Here is a 3,449-nt window from a genome sequence, read left to right as displayed (position 1 = left end):
ATAACCCACCGGTCTTGTATGATTTTTATTGCACTTTCTTGCATTATATTCCTTTCCATCTTCCCAGATGACTGGAGATCCATTTTATATCTGGTTTTCCTTACTTGAGAATTTCTGAGGTACTGACCTAAGGCAGTGAGCCATAAAAATTTAAAATAATGGTCTCAGTGGTTAACAGCAGTTGCTTGCAAAGCCTGGCCTGGGTTCAGTCCTCTAGCCACTCATGTACATTTTTGTTTGCAGTAGCAAAAGGCCCTGGCATACCCATTACATACACACATATGCAAATGTTTTTATTTCCATGTAAAATATTTTCAACTGTGTTTGCTGGAAGAACGATTCCTTCTATAAACCAAGAAACAAGACTGAACTTCAGCTTATCACCCAAAAGCCTGTGGAGGCTACGGAGATGGCTAAGCTGTCAAAGTGCGTGTTTGCAAAGCCTGCTCTGGGTTCAATTCCTCAGTAGCCATGTGAAAACCAGGTCCACAAAATAGCACATAAGCCTGGAGTTCTTTTGCAGTGGCAAAGGGGCCTATTTTCTGTCTCTTTCTCTCTGCATGCAAATAAATAAAAATATTTTTTGCAAAAGTTTGTTTGGAAACTTACGTCCCAACACTTGGTAGGCAGAGGTAGGAGGATCACTGAGAGTTCGAGGCCACCATGAGATTACATAAAGAATTCCAGGTCAGCCTGGGGTAGAGCGAGACCCTACCTGGAAAACCAAAAATAAAATAAAATAAATAAATAAATAGAAACAAGGCTTGTTGGGTTCAACACGGGCCATTTAAGTCATTATGAAAACCATGGAAAAATGGGTATCCAGTAGTCAACACCTTGAAAACTGAGGCTAACAGCCAGGTGTGGTGGTACGTCTGGAATCCCAGCGCTTGTAAAGTAGGGGCAGGAACATTTCAAGTCTGAGGCCAGCCAGGGCTACAAAGTGAGACTCTGTTTCAAGAAAGGCAAAGAGGGGCTGGAGGGATGGCTTAGCAGTTAAGGTATTTGCCTGCAAAGCCAAAGGACCCCAGTTCGATTCCCCAGGACCCATGTAAGCCAGATGCACAAGGAGGTGCATGGACCTCGAGTTTGCAGTGGCTGGAGGCTCTGGTGCGCCCATTCTCTCTCTCTCTCTTTCTCCCTCCTTCTCTCTTTCAAGTAAATAAATTAATTAAATATATTTTTTTAAGAAAAGAAAAATGTAATAATAATAGTATAGAAACTGAGTCCTTGTTCTGCCTCACAAACCAGGCTCACTGCAGAAAACTCCAAAGGAATCCAAAAGACAGAAACACAATCAATCTTATTATAAACTACACACTCTACCATTTCCTGCAAAGTCCTGCCTTTAACCCCAAACTACTCTAGGAAACATAAATGGTACAAGCTAGGGTGCAGGTCAGTGTGTGGCCCTGGTTTCTTCCCCCAGCCCAAAAGAAGAGATATAAATGCAGGAATGGAGATTGAATCAAATAGGAAATAAATACTAGATTACTGAAACACCCAACACTCACACAAAACCTTTTCCCACATTTCTAACAATCACATTTCCTGGGCTGCAAAGATGTAGTGGAAGGTGCTTGCTTGCAAAGCCTGCCAGTAAGGGTTGATTCCCCAGTACCCACTTAACAGCCAGATGCACAACGTGATACATGTGTGGAGTTTGTTTGAAAGTGGCAAGAGGCCCTGGTTAGGTCTACACTTTCTCCAATAAGCAAATTAAAAAACAAAAATCTCATTTCCTGAGGCCACTCCTGGTATACCTGACAAGCAGACAGACACAAGAGAGAGCTCAGAACAGGAAGGAAGCAGGCTGCACAGTTGTCAGAATGCGAAGCCTACTAAAGGGTGCAGACCAAGGAACTGAGGAAGCTCTAAGGACACTTGCAAGACAGGGCTCCCGTGCAGAGGTGCTCAGCCTGAGAGGGCTATTTCCCAGGGTACATTCTGATAAGGACTGGACAGTAGTGAGTGCCAGGATGCTCAGATACTAGCGCTGAGGTCCAGCAGGAAGTTCCACCATCAGTGCCTAAAGGGAAAGTGAGTCCCTTTGCCCACTTCCCAAGTTTCTTCTGTTTCTCACCAGATTTTATCAGGAGGAGGAAGAGGGTTTGGCAAGCATGGCTTCACAGGCCCATCACCAGAGTACAGCACAGAAGGGTGGGTGTGAGGGTGGGATAAAAGAACAGATCTATCAGTGACCAGCTGTTGAGAGAGGTATACATGGCATAAAATCTTTTCTCAAGATCTCTACACATACAAGCACCATTTATTTTTATTTTTTTTTTTCAAGGTAGGGTCTTACTGTAGGCCAGGCTGACCTGAAATTCACTATGGAGTCTCAGGGTGGCCTCAAACTCATGGCAATCCTCCTATTTCTGCCTCCCGATTGCTGGGATTAAAGGTGTGCGCCACCATGCCCGGCTTCCTTTTTTTTTTTTTTTTTAAAGACAGGTCTCACGATAGCTCAGAGTCCTAGAACTCAAAATGGAGCTTGAGATGGCCTTGAACTGATGATCCTTCAGTTGCAGCCTCTGTAGTACTGACAGTACAGGTATATGTCACCCAGTCCTGCACCTCCTTCCTTTTATAGGCTGAATAATAGTGCAGTTTGCATAACCTCCACTCAGCTCACCCACTACTCTGTTCAGTCACATGGGTTGTTCCTGTCTTTACATACATACATACATACATATATATATACATACATACATATATAGATATATATATATATATATTTATTTATTTATTTATTTATTAGATATGGATGTTGGTACCATCCTTTCCCTCCTCCCTCTCCCTTTTCTGAAGAGGGCTCCCTCACTGGGATACAGGTCAATACCATGGGTATTGTGGGTGGACTGTTAGGAGTATTGCTGTTAACTGTGGTGATTTGAATTAGGTGTCCCCCATAAACTCACGTGTCCTGAATGCTTGGTTCCTAGAACACGGCAACTCAGGAAGTGGAGTCTTGCCTGGAGGTGTGTTATTGGGAGTGGTCTTAGGGATGTTATAGCCAGCTCCCCTTTGCTGAAGTTTGGATCACTCTTCTGTTGCTGTTGCCCACCCGCTGTGGCAGAGGTGAGGTCCAGCCTCTGCTCATGCCATGCTTTCCCCTGCAGTCATGGAACTTCCCCTTGAGACTGTGAGCCAAAATAAACAACTCCCCTCCCCCCATCAGCTGTTTTTGGTCAGGTGTTTCATCCCAGCAAAGAGAAAGTAACAACATTAACACTGGTACAAAAATTTGCTTGACTCTTTGCTGCTTGACAGTATATATACCTGAAACTGTCTTGCTGTATTTTATGGCTGAATGCTCTGAAAAGCTGCCAGATTGTCTTCCATCGTGGAAAACTCTGCTTTTCCCATCTAGCACACTCAAAAGATCAGGAGCTGGTAAAAAAATACTTATAGGCACAATGTATAATTAAAATATATGTGGCAACAAA

Source organism: Jaculus jaculus, chromosome 2, assembly GCF_020740685.1.
Source record: "Jaculus jaculus isolate mJacJac1 chromosome 2, mJacJac1.mat.Y.cur, whole genome shotgun sequence".
Classification (NCBI taxonomy): Eukaryota; Metazoa; Chordata; class Mammalia; order Rodentia; family Dipodidae; genus Jaculus; species Jaculus jaculus.
The sequence above is the reverse complement of the archived record's forward strand: the minus strand, read 5'-3'. Positions refer to the sequence as shown.